The sequence below is a fragment of the Rhinoderma darwinii genome (genome assembly GCF_050947455.1).
Source record: "Rhinoderma darwinii isolate aRhiDar2 chromosome 10 unlocalized genomic scaffold, aRhiDar2.hap1 SUPER_10_unloc_9, whole genome shotgun sequence".
NCBI lineage: Eukaryota > Metazoa > Chordata > Amphibia > Anura > Rhinodermatidae > Rhinoderma > Rhinoderma darwinii.
Genome location: NW_027461839.1, coordinates 616,314 through 628,882, shown reverse-complemented (window position 1 = coordinate 628,882; position 12,569 = coordinate 616,314). Strand labels below are relative to the sequence as shown.

The 12,569-nt window shown below is 47.5% G+C and overlaps 1 pseudogene; it reads right to left on the bottom strand.

Annotated features, from left to right (window-relative positions):
- Nucleotides 1-2,749: 2,749 nt before the first annotated feature.
- LOC142697974 (very long chain fatty acid elongase 5 pseudogene) lies at nt 2,750-3,832 on the bottom strand (annotated as a pseudogene).
- Nucleotides 3,833-12,569: the final 8,737 nt, after the last annotated feature.

Genomic DNA, 12,569 nt, shown 5'->3' with positions numbered 1-12,569 from the left:
TATTCAGCATCTTCCTGCAAGAAGCTGAACAATGTTACCAGATGGCGCTGAGTTACACCAGCATGTCGCCATCTGACGGCCAAGATCAGAAAATGAAGGGAAATGATCACCTCATTATCTGATGTTTCCTACATGTGAACCTAAAGACAAGGACAATTGGATTCCATTCAAATATTATTTAAGAAAGGATACAGAAAACCACTAAGGTCACGGCCATTATGCAGGACGCCAGTCTGAAATGGCTGATGACTCTTCGGCTTTTCGGGCACTTTGTAGAGGAGTATGGACTGCCAAAGGTTGTAAAGGCTGCCAAACCCGAATGCAATGAAAGCGCAAATCCGGTGAGTCATTGAATAACGGTAGGTCTAGAAAACAAGCAGACAGAGGTTACAGCAAATCTTATGGAACTAATCACTAATTTACCCTCAGAACTTCCCATTAAATCCTAAATAACGTGTTCTGATATAATAACCCCGGAGACATAATGGATATAGTGGGGGACTCGTGCTTGGGACTCCTCTCTGTTAGATGGAGCAGACACACATCTACTACATGGTCGTCCATTCATTCGAATAAGCCATGTAATACCACTTTAGTGTGTGGCCTCCCGGTGATCACCGCTGATCATGATCACCAGGGGTTCAGCTGCCAGACCCACAGCGATCAGCTGATTACCAGCGGGTCCCTATTTAGTAAAGATGGGAAACCCTATTAACATAAAACATTTATTAACTTACCGAAAACATAGCCATCACGGCCGTCCCAACGCATGATGACCATCCAATTCCCAGGAGGATCTTTTGAACCAAGGTCTGACGATCCCCAAAGGCTTCAGCATGGAGCATAATGAACTTGTAATGTAGAAACGTCAGACCCAGAGCTGAAAAAGAGAAAATGAGCCAAATAAATCCTGTACCACGTGTAAAACAACCTAATAACATCTATGAAGCGCGGACCAAGCGCTAAACCCAACAAGAAACCTACAATAATGGACGGGAACATTTATCTGCATCGTCTGATCCGGACAATTATTATCAATGAAATGAACAAAACTTTATTTATTTTTTACAAAAATCTGATTACTGCTGCATGAAGAGAATATTATAATCACTTCCGTGATTGTTACTTACAGGCAATGGCCATTCCTATGAATCCTATTCTAAACAGGATATTTTCGGGAAAGAAATTTCCAATTTTTTGCGTTTCACTGTAAAACAGAAAAGAAAAAGGTTAATGTTAAATAATATGGAAAAATTGTCAGAATTGTCTCATTTTAACAATCAGCAGTCTGATAATCTATAGGACTGAGGGGATGATGTACATCAGTGGGGGGGGGGGGGCATGGTTGTTGATAACAGTCAGTGTGTAGCAACCAGAGAGCCAGGCCACACACCAAAAGGCAAAGAAGATGGAGAAGAGACTGCATGTATACCATGATCATAAATCATTCCCCCCAATGTGTAGAACCAAAACCGTCGGCACCAGCCGGTGCCGACTAATATCCACCACTTCCGGTAAGGTCTGCAACGATCTTAGGCCCCTCAGGCCGCTCCAATAGATCTCTGCATCCTGGAATCCAAGTGATTTTCCCCCGAGCCCTATAGCCGCTCTCCGTTCAGCCCAAAAAACATATGAATGGCCCATTATCCATACTGACGGCCGGTAATCTAGAAAATAAAAGAAATTAGTGCAGAACCAAATCGGGGCGAACGCATCAGAGCGCTAGTGCCCTATACGACGTACCTCAGTATCGGTCAGGCCCAATTAGCTGGTGGTAGTAGCCGCTCCAATGCGAAATGAGTGGGTGCCAAAGTTCCCAGGGGGAGGCCGACAGATGACAATGCCTTTTTAAATACTGCAGAGAACTGAAATTTTGTAAGGGGGCTGCCGTGAATATGCGTCATAAACTGAGAGCCACAGTTACGCAAACTTAAGTAGGAAGATGCTAAAGCAACAGGGCAACCCGCACCCCCGATTGCCCACAACGAAACCCAGCAGCCCCTGCCAAAAATATCTGTCTTCGATCATCAATGTATTCTAAAACCTTGGCCGGATTCAGACAAACTAACGTCCTCAAATAAAAGGCAGCCCGGCCGCGTAGCACTATGGGGAACTAACTCAGGTATCCGCAGAGCACCAAAAAAGGAAAAAGCCACGGCTAACAGGGCCGAGTCAAACATAGAAGCACATACCTCAGGTAAACAATGCAAAAGTTTTAATAGAATTGCAAAAGAAATCGGACGCCTAGATTGGAACTGCCGACTTCTTCCACCCCTTAATGGACTGCAAAATAAAGAAGGATTTTGTGACATTGGCCCACCCATGAAGCTTAAAGAAAAATGCCAGACCCATAAGGCGACGAAGCGCAACTGCTCAGCCAAACCCGACAAATATTCCATAATATAGGCTAAACAAGGATGTTCCGGAGGACCAATAATACGTTCCCCTACAACTTTCAACCACTCGTTCCATGCATTACCATAAGCCGTCCGGGTAGATCGAGCAAGTGATGCCCTGACGAAAGGCACTAACTGGGATCCAGCAGCCTCCATAGCCCATCCGGGCACTCCGTCCCCTCCTGTTCTGCCTGCGGGAACAATAAATGAAACTGGAAATTAAAACAAGAAAGAGCATCAGCAATTTTATTGTCAACACCTGGAACGTGACGAGCCCTGAACTGGATATTATGTTGTAAGCATCGCAGCACCAGCCAATAAACAATACCTGCCCGCTAATTTTGTGAGCAATTCTAAATGTGTTTTCAGCATTTTAATGATAGGTAGAGTTTGTTAAGATCTACATTAATCACGTTATATAACTAGGAATAATTTACAGTCGCTGTAAGGGTGTCAGTGCACTGTGTTTTTAATCTGATGGTATATCATCTGGCGCAGTGAACTGGTGGCTGGTTTTTCCGCTCAATCCCTTCTTTGTTTACGCTGCTTGACATTGTCCTCCTTGGAAGAAAAGCCGTTTGTGTGTCCGTTCGCTGCAGTCACTGAGCCGTTCTGGTAATCTTTCCTTCGGGAAGAGGCTTTCTTGTATGTCTCAATGTAGAAATTGGTAAAGAGGATGATGAGAGAGATCATGTAGCAGTTCTGGAAATACAGCCATCCCATGGGGACTGCACAGCGCCAAATCATTGCACAGCTGGTCTGAGTCATTGTTAGGACGAACTGGGTCAGCTGGCACTGGGTGATGTATTTCTTCCACCACAGATAAGGTCGCATGGCTGGTATAGCTGATAGTCCGTAGTAAAAGTACATGATGACATGGATAAAGCTTTTGAGAGTAGCACCAAAGTAGGAGTGTCCACAAGGCACCCAGTTCATGACAAACCACCAGTTGTTTAGCATGGACGCATGGTGATAGACATGTAGGACGGTGATCTGGTGGTTGTTCTTGTGGAGAATAAAGAAGAAAGTGTCCATGAGTTCAATGAGCTTGGAAATGTAGTACCACCAGAGGACTCGAGTTATCTTCATGTCTGCATCACCTCCACTGTGAGTGTCCTGGCAGAAAAAGTTGTATCCTCCTTCCCATACTCCTGTTACCAGCTCATAAAACATGTACAGCGAGAGCAGTGTAAGGCCAATGTTATAAACTACAAGAATCCCTCTGCAGGAAACTGGTGGTCTGTTTTTCCTGTACTTCGGTCCTAAATAAATACAGGACGGTGCAAACAAATGAGGGGATGTAATTATCTAACATGAACCATCCTTTTACTCGCGGGTCTCTTGGTCCAAGCAAGTTGTCTATATATACATTCACTGCTTTATCCATGGCCTCCATTTCTTAAACCGTTCTTTGGCTGCAGCCCGGGTACCGTTATATTCCCAGCGGCTTCACTTTCCTGTATGACTCCCGGCTCAGAGGAGGCACTAGCTGTGTGTGACTCTGCTCCAATTGCATCTTTTTAACCGACAAGGCTGAAACGAACAGGGATTGTAATTTCTATCCCTAAAAAGGAAACCGGGACCCTCGGTTTTCTCTAGGGAAAGTGGAACACCAAGTAGAAATTGGCATTGCGGTGACGCAGGGGGGCCAACAAAGACAAAATCGTCTAAATAGTGCGTAATGGACGCAGTGCCGATTTGCTCCTGGAGAACTGATTCAAGCAACAAACTAAACACCTCGAAATAAAAGCATGAAATTGAACAACCCATGGGAAGGCACATGTCATAGTAATATTGGCAACCCAATAAATGAAAGCAATCCTCATGGACCGGCAACATCCGGAACGCTCACTCGATGTCAGATCATAAGGGCCCTGCACCCGGAACTACAAACTAAATCGACAACTCGATCGAACAAAACATAAGACACCGCTGCAATATCCTTGCGAATACCGTCATTAACAGAACGAGCCTTAGGGTATGACAAGTGGTGAATTAAACAAAATGTTTCCACCTCCTTTTTAGCAACCACACAAAGAGGTGAAACACGGAGATTAGGAAAAGGTAAAAAATAAAAAGTTCCCGGCATGCGACCTAAACTAACCTCTGTCCCAACCTTGTCCTTCACAACAGCTGGAAATTCGTTAGCTGACTTTAAAGAGGCTGTCACCAGATTATAAGCGCCCTATCTCCTACATAATCTGATCGGCGCTGTAATGTAGAGAACAGCAGTGGTTTTTATTTTGAAAAAAGATAATTTTTGAGCAAGTTATGAGCAATTTTAGATTTATGCTAATTAGTTTCTTAAAGACCAACTGGGCGCGTTTTTACTTTTGATCAAGTGGGTGTTGTACAGAGGAGTGTATGGGGCTGACCAATCAGTGACCAATCAGCGACCAATCAGTGACTAATCAGCATCATACACTTCTCATTGTTCCAGCCCAGCATGATCCACAGCACAGTGTGATTGTGCAGTGAAAGAAGCTGGGCTGGAACAATGAGAAGTGTATGTCACTGATTGGTCACTGATTAGTCACTGATTGGTCGCTGATTGGTCGCTGATTGGTCAGCATGGAGAGGGATGCCGGACACAATAAGAGGGACACACATCTATTACATGGTCGTCCATTCATTGGAATAAGCCAAGTAATACCACTTTAGGGTGTGGCCACCCGGTGATAACCGCTGATCATGATCAACAGGGGTTCAGCTACCAGACCCACAGCGATCAGCTGATTGCCAGCGGGTCCCTATTTAGTGAAGCTGGGACAACCCTATCAACGTAAAACATTTATTAACTTACTGAAAATGCAGCCAGAATGGCCGTCCCAACACATGATGACCATCCGATTGCCAGGAGGATCTTTTGAACCAAGGTCTGACGAGGCCCAAAGGCTTCAGCATGGAGCATGATGAACTTATAATGTAGAAACATCAGGCCCTATATGTAGCCCCGACTGCAAGGATTAGGGTGAATGGGGTACTCTCTGATCGGTTTGCGCTGGAGCGGGGAACGCGTCAGGGATGTCCATTATCTCCGTTGTTGTTCGCGTTGGCGGTGGAACCATTGGCGTGTGCAGTAAGACAACATGAGCATATTCAGGGGTTGAGATATGGGGGGGTGGAGGAACGAATTGCATTATACGCGGATGATATGCTGTTATTTATGGCGGATGCCGAGCGCACACTCACGTTAGTGATGGCCCTGATTAAGCGGTTTGGGAAATATTCGGGATTGCTCATTAATTGGTCAAAATCGGCTCTAATGCTCATGGACCCGGGGGTTATCCAGACTGGGGAGGAGGAGGTGGAGATACCGGTGGTCACGGAGTTTAAGTACCTGGGGGTCAGGGTGACGGCGAAAGCACAGGATTATATGTCTCTTAATGTAATGCCACTGTTAACAACGATAAAAGCCAAAGTAGAGGCTTGGAATAAGCTACCGCTATCTGCTCTGGGTAGGACTAATCTGATTAAAATGATCCTTATGCCCCAGTTGCTGTACGTCCTACATAACTCCCCGGTATGGATTCCCAAATATTGGTTTAGAAGGTTGCACAACTTGTTTAGAGACCTAGTATGGAAGAAGGGGGTACCCAGGATTAAACTGGAGAAACTCCAACTGCCTAAGGAGGAGGGGGGCCTGGCGGTGCCCAGTGCGTGGGTGTATTATTTAGCTGCCCAATGTCAGATTTTATGTGGGTGGGAGCAGGAAGAGACCTGGGGGTCCAGTGCGCGCATCCTATCATATCTGGGGGGGGGGGGAGAACCCGTTGGCAGGACTGGAAGCACACAGCTATAAAAGGATGGCGAGTACCAGACCCACCCTGCTTCTCATACATAAGGTGTGGTGGCAGTGCAAACACTTGCTGGGGATAGGAGAGTGTACTAAATATACACCACTCTGGAGGAATGCATATCTGGGGGAACTGGGTAAATTGGAAGGGATGCAGGGGTGGGAGCAGCAAGGCATAATACGATTGAGTCAGTTGTACGAGGGAGGCATACTCAAATCCTTTCAACAATTACGGGAGGGGTTTCAGTTGGACTCCCGCATGTTCTATCAGTACCTGCAGATTCAGCACGCGGTGCAGACACAAGCGGCCAGTATAGACATGGCAATACATGCCACGGGAGTGTTGGAACATATTGCAAAAGCAGTAACGTCAAAGGGATTAATTTCATTGGTTTATCGCAGGTTGCTGTCGGAACATCTGGGAGATCCTATGGCACCAGTCAAAGCTGCATGGGAAAGGGATGTGGGTCCTATTTCTACAGACCACTGGGAGGCGGTCTTGGCGGCAACATGTACTTTGTCCAACAATGTAGCACAACGGAGATCTCAGTTGTTTCTGATACATAGGGTGTATAGTACCCCTTGGGTGCTGAAACAAATGGGGTTAAGGGCGGACGCCAGGTGCCCTAGGTGCCCGGAGGAAAAGGCAGACATCCTCCATATGTTCTGATCCTGCGGGAGGTTGGTGTTAGGGATCTGCCAGGTACTTCATCTAGGTATACTCCTGGGATTAATCAATCCACACCTGAGGCCAGACCTGTTCGACTGACACCATCTCCCACCAACCAGGGTGGCAGGCTCAGGAGTGGGAGAGCCTATCGCGGCCTGGTCTGTCGGAGTTAGCTCCGCCCCCTGTCCTTTATTACCTGCCCTGTTCTCTCCTCAGTGCTTGTAATTCTTTTGGATTCCTGGCCCCACTGCTGCTTGCTCCAGCCTGCTTCTGCCGTGCTTCTGCCTTGCTGCAGTTCTCTTGACCTGCTTTGCTTTGCCCCTGGCTTGCTTCTGTCTCCGTGCCCGCTCGGGTGTACTCACTTCGTCCTGGTCCTGACTGTTCGTTCGCCGCTCCGTTTCCTCGTGGCGTTCCGTGGCTACTGCCCCTTCCCTTGCGTGCTCCCTGTTTGTTTTCCTGTGCACTTAGACAGCGTAGGGACCGCCGCCCAGTTGTACCTCGTCGCCTAGGGCGGGTCGTTGCAAGTAGGCAGGGACAGGGCGGTGGGTAGATTAGGGCTCACTTTCCCTTCACCCCCTTCCTGCCATTACATAATTACAAGCCCTTACCTAGTCTACCATTTCTCCTACGCTGACGCTATCATGGACCCCCTTGAGACCCTGACCCAGCAGATGCAGGGCCTCTCCCTACAGGTCCAGGCCCTGGCCCAAAGGGTCAATCAGGGTGACGCTGCTTTAGTAGTACCCCTCACCTCACCTCTAGAACCCGACCTCAAGTTACCTGACCGGTTTTCAGGGGACCGTAAGACGTTTCTCTCCTTCCGGGAGAGTTGCAGACTGTATTTCCGCCTAAAACCCCACTCCTCAGGTTCCGAGAACCAGCGGGTGGGTATCATCATATCCCGACTCCAGGAAGGGCCCCAAGAGTGGGCCTTCTCCTTGGCTCCTGACGCCCCTGAACTTTCCTCTGTTGATCGTTTTTTCTCTGCCCTCGGACTCATTTACGACGAGACTGACAGGACTGCTTTAGCCGAGAGTCAGCTGGTGACCTTACGTCAGGGTAGGAGACCGGTGGAGGAATACTGTTCTGATTTTAGGAAGTGGTGCGTAGCTTCTCAGTGGAACGATCCGGCCCTAAGGTGCCAGTTTAGGTTAGGATTATCTGACGCCCTGAAGGATCTGCTGGTTAGCTACCCCTCGTCTGACTCCCTTGACCAGGTTATGGCCCTAGCAGTACGACTTGACCGACGTCTCAGGGAACGTCAGCTAGAACGCTTCAGTGTGCTCCCCTCTGACCTTTCTGCGATCCCCCCCGAGGTCCCGTCTCCTCGCCCCTCCACGGAGGACTCGGAGGTACCTATGCAACTCGGGGCCTCCATGTCCCCTCGACAACGTAGGGAGTTTCGCAGAATGAATGGTCTCTGCTTCTACTGTGGGGACGACAAGCATCTACTGAACAACTGTCCCAGGCGCAAGAATAAGAAGCCGGAAAACTTCCGCGCCTAAGTGATCATCGGGGAGGTCACTTGGGCGCACAGGTATTTCCCGTTAATGTGAAACGCAATAAAATTTTGCTTCCCTTTCAGGTCTCGTTTGCTGGCCGGTCTGCCACGGGCAGTGCTTTCGTGGATTCTGGCTCATCTGCTAATATCATGTCGGTGGAATTTGCTATGTCTCTAAAGATGCCTTGTATTGATTTACCTTATCCTATCCCTGTAGTAGGAATCGACTCAACTCCCCTTGCTAATGGTTATTTTACTCAGCATACTCCTGTTTTTGAACTCCTGGTTGGCTCCATGCATTTGGAGCAGTGCTCTGTACTGGTGATGCAGGGATTATCGTCTGATCTGGTTTTAGGCCTTCCCTGGTTGCAGTTGCATAATCCCACGTTTGATTGGAATACTGGGGATCTCACCAAATGGGGTAATGAATGTCTTATGTCATGTCTTTCTGTTAACTCTATTTCTCCCCGGGAGGAGGTAAACACGCTTCCTGAGTTTGTTCAGGACTTCGCCGATGTGTTTTCTAAGGAGGCCTCCGAGGTGTTGCCCCCCCATAGAGATTACGATTGCGCTATCGATTTGGTGCGTGGTGCCAAGCTTCCTAAGGGTAGGATATTTAATCTTTCATGTCCTGAACGTGAAGCTATGAGGGTGTATATCCAAGAATGCCTGGCCAAGGGTTTCATTCGCCCCTCCACTTCTCCTGTAGGTGCTGGCTTCTTTTTCGTGGGGAAGAAGGATGGTGGTCTTAGGCCGTGCATTGATTATCGTAACCTGAATAAGGTCACCGTAAGGAACCAGTACCCACTTCCTTTGATTCCGGATCTTTTTAATCAGGTTCAGGGAGCCCAATGGTTTTCTAAGTTCGATCTACAGGGGGCATATAACCTTATCCGCATCAAAGAGGGGGATGAGTGGAAAACTGCGTTCAACACACCCGAGGGTCATTTCGAATACCTGGTCATGCCCTTTGGGTTGTGTAATGCCCCTGCTGTCTTCCAGAATTTTATTAATGAAATCCTGAGAGAGTACCTGGGTAATTTTCTTGTTGTGTACCTTGATGACATACTGGTGTTTTCCAAGGACTGGTCCTCCCACGTGGAGCATGTCAGGAAGGTGCTCCAGGTCCTTCGGGAGAATAATCTGTTTGCTAAGACTGAAAAATGTGTCTTTGGGGTACAGGAGATACCATTTTTAGGGCAAATCCTCACTCCTCATGAATTCCGCATGGACCCTGCCAAGGTTCAAGCTGTGGCGGAATGGGTCCAACCTGCCTCCCTTAAGGCGTTACAGTGTTTTTTAGGGTTCGCCAACTATTACAGGAGATTTATTGCCAACTTCTCGGTCGTCGCTAAGCCTCTTACGGACCTTACCCGCAAGGGTGCTGATGTCCTCCATTGGCCCCCTGAGGCCGTCCAGGCCTTTGAGACTCTCAAGAAGTGCTTTATCTCGGCCCCCGTGCTGATTCAGCCCAACCAAGAGGAGCCATTTATTGTGGAGGTTGACGCTTCCGAGGTGGGAGTGGGGGCCGTCTTGTCCCAGGGTACCAGCTCCCTCACCCATCTCCGCCCCTGTGCTTACTTCTCTAGGAAGTTTTCGCCCACGGAGAGTAACTATGATATTGGCAACCGCGAACTTCTAGCCATTAAATGGGCTTTTGAGGAGTGGCGGCACTTCCTGGAGGGGGCCAGACACCAGGTAACGGTCCTTACGGATCACAAGAATCTGGTTTTCCTAGAATCGGCCCGGAGGCTTAATCCTAGACAAGCTCGGTGGGCACTATTCTTTACCAGATTTAATTTCTTGGTTACCTATAGGGCTGGGTCCAAGAATATTAAGGCTGATGCTCTGTCACGTAGTTTCATGGCCAATCCTCCTTCCGAGAAGGATCCTGCTTGTATTTTACCCCCTGGTATAATCGTCTCTGCCACGGATTCTGATTTAGCTTCTGATATCGCGGCTGATCAGGGTGCAGCTCCCGGGAACGTCCCTGGGGACAAACTGTTTGTTCCCCTGCAATACTGGCTGAGGGTACTCAGGGAAAACCATGACTCCGCTCTATCTGGTCATCCTGGCATCTTGGGCACCAAACACCTCATTACCAGAAACTATTGGTGGCCTGGGTTGCCTAAAGATGTTAGGGCTTACGTCGCCGCTTGTGAGGTTTGCGCTAGGTCCAAAACCCCTAGGTCCCGACCTGCGGGCCTACTACGTTCCTTGCCCATTCCCCAGAGACCTTGGACCCATATCTCCATGGATTTTATCACCGATTTGCCTCCATCTCAGGGCAAGTCGGTGGTGTGGGTGGTAGTCGACCGCTTCAGCAAGATGTGCCACTTTGTGCCCCTTAAGAAGCTACCTAACGCCAAGACGTTAGCTTCTTTGTTTGTGAAACACATCCTGCGTCTCCATGGGGCCCCAGTCAATATTGTTTCTGACAGAGGGGTACAATTTGTTTCCTTATTTTGGAGAGCTTTTTGTAAAAAGTTGGAGATTGATCTGTCCTTCTCCTCCGCCTTCCATCCCGAAACTAATGGCCAAACGGAAAGGACCAACCAATCCCTGGAACAATATTTAAGGTGTTTCATCTCTGACTGTCAATTCGATTGGGTCTCATTCCTTCCCCTTGCTGAATTTTCCCTGAATAACCGGGTCAGTAACTCGTCAGGGGTCTCCCCGTTTTTCTGTAATTTCGGGTTTAACCCAAGGTTCTCCTCCGTCTCCCCTGGTTGTTCCAATAATCCTGAGGTAGAGGATGTTCATCGGGAACTGTGCACTTTATATACACAAAGAAGAACTGGGAGTATAGAAGCCATGAGATAAAAAAAATCTTTATTACATAGAATATACACATTACATAGAAAAATTAAAAGGTACAGTTGGAAAGAGTGACTCTGAAAGTTCCCAATGCAGACAGACAGGCTCAATGGGTCAAAGTAAACATGCAGGGAGATAACTACTATCAAATTGAGCAATAGCAAACACAAATACTGAGGACCTTGACATTATATAAGTATAGAATAGGAAAACAAGTCCGAGACACAGAATGCATGTGCAGGTCTCCGAGTCGTATCCCAGGATAAACAGCATGTAACAGCCAAGGATCAATCTTAAGATAGTTTAAAGTTTGCAGGTATGGCCCAAAAAGAACAAGTGTATCTTACCCATAATAAGGTGTGTTTCAAGCCTGACGGACGTATGGAACACCCCAACGCGCGTTTCGCGATGTGCTTCCTCAAGGGGCATACAGTGTCTGATTCAAGACAGCCTTAAATACTAAAGAGAACAGATGTGTGCGGTATCACCTGATCCAAGGAGAGTGCAGCGCATATCCTCCGCCGACAGCCGGATGTGAGGCATGCCCCACTTCCATACCCCAGCGCCGTAGCGCATATCCAGGGTCCCCGACGCGTACAGGGACCCCGGACATGCGCAATGCGCTACAGGGGCAGGAACGGGGCGTCAACACAGCGGCGACGAACGGGAGAGACGCGCATCTCATTGGACAAGGGACACGGCAGAGAAGTAAGAGAATCCCATAGGTCAGTTTTGGATTAGCTGACAGTCATGTGTGTTGTGTCACTTTCTAAAATCTATAAAAACAAGATAAATGTGCATACGAAAAATAGAAATACATGCATGGTAATGTGAGACCGCAAAGAGGAGACACATTATACTCTCTTCTTTAGAAGAGATAGAGTGTCATATAATATGCAAGTGATACCCAATAACTTGGTCGCACGACGTGTAAACACAAATTGTGTACAAATAATGACAAACTAAAATACAAGGTAAAAAGTACATCATATTCATACCCCATAACTATGTAGAATAGGTGAAAAAAACAAACACCAGAAAAAACCATTATTAATGGGTGTATTAAGGGCCAGCAGGTTCCAATAATAAATTGTACACATGGGGCCAATTAAAAAAATCAATAAAGAAAGAAAGAGTGTGACATACATTAACCCATTACATAAAAAGTACAATAAGTTGGAATAAAAAAGGGGGAAGGGGGGGGGAGGGGGAGGGGGGGGAGGGGGGGGGGGATATGACCAAATAAAAACAAGTCCTAAGAGAAGGAAAATAATTATCAATACATCATCAAATTACAGAAAGGATGGGTGACATTATGCACAAGAAATATTTCCTCTCCTTCGGCATTTTCAGCCAGAGTCCAATTCTAGGTTAGAGATTCACATCTAA